The sequence below is a fragment of the Dipodomys spectabilis genome, unplaced genomic scaffold (genome assembly GCF_019054845.1).
Source record: "Dipodomys spectabilis isolate Male_0828 unplaced genomic scaffold, ASM1905484v1 ptg000009l, whole genome shotgun sequence".
Taxonomy (NCBI): domain Eukaryota; kingdom Metazoa; phylum Chordata; class Mammalia; order Rodentia; family Heteromyidae; genus Dipodomys; species Dipodomys spectabilis.
Window position 1 is genome coordinate 7,599,212 of NW_024870686.1, and position 834 is coordinate 7,600,045.

The following is an 834-nucleotide window of genomic DNA, read 5'->3' on the forward strand; positions in this document are numbered from 1 at the left end:
ACGATCTGACTGCATTTGTTTTGTCAGTCATGGGGCTTGAACTCAGGGCTTAGGTGCTGTTCCTGGGCCTCTTTGTGCTCAAGGTTAGCCTCCTACCACTTGAGTCATAGCACCACTTCTGGCTTTTTCTGAGTAGTTTATTGGAGCCAAAAGTTTCACAGACGGTTCTACCTGGGACAGCTTTGAACCATGATCCTCAGATCTCAGTCTCCTGAGTAGCTAGGATTACAGGCGTGAACCACCAGAGCCCGGCTTTGACTACAATTTTTAAGGGTATACTAAGATGCTCACTCTGTACCCTATTAGCCAGATTCCATGAAGTGCTACACACCAGTATGGACCCCAGGCAAAGCTGTATTCACTGGCACCTGGTACCTAGTAGCATCCACAGTGAAGAACAGAACAGGAGTGTGCCTGGGATGGTGGGCAGGGAGCCAGACTGTTGGAAGTGTTACAAGCAGCAGGTCCTGGAATGTCATTCTGGAAAATGGCCATCTGCTAGTGACCACTTTGTATTACAAAAAGTGTTCAAGTTCAGATGCTACACTTGATCTTAGCCAAAAGGCCGAGAAGCGATAGTGTTCAAGTTCAGAAACAAAGTTCAGTCTCATCTACTTGCAAGCCAGCTCTCACCATATACATTCATACTAAAAAGACCTGTTCTGTCCACTGAGGTGGCTACTAACCTAAAGATGTATACTCCTAGACAGGTGCCAGTGGATCACACCTATAATCCATCTACCCAGCAGGCTAAGATCCAGAGGATCACAATTCAAAGCCAGCCCAGGTAGAAAAACCCATGAGTCTCCACCTTCAAAATAACATAACCGCCAA

The 834-nt window shown here is 46.5% G+C and overlaps 1 pseudogene; it reads right to left on the reverse strand.

The window, feature by feature from the left end:
- Positions 1-423: 423 nt before the first annotated feature.
- LOC122127924 lies at positions 424-577 on the reverse strand (annotated as a pseudogene).
- Between the last annotated feature and the right edge of the window lie 257 nt (positions 578-834).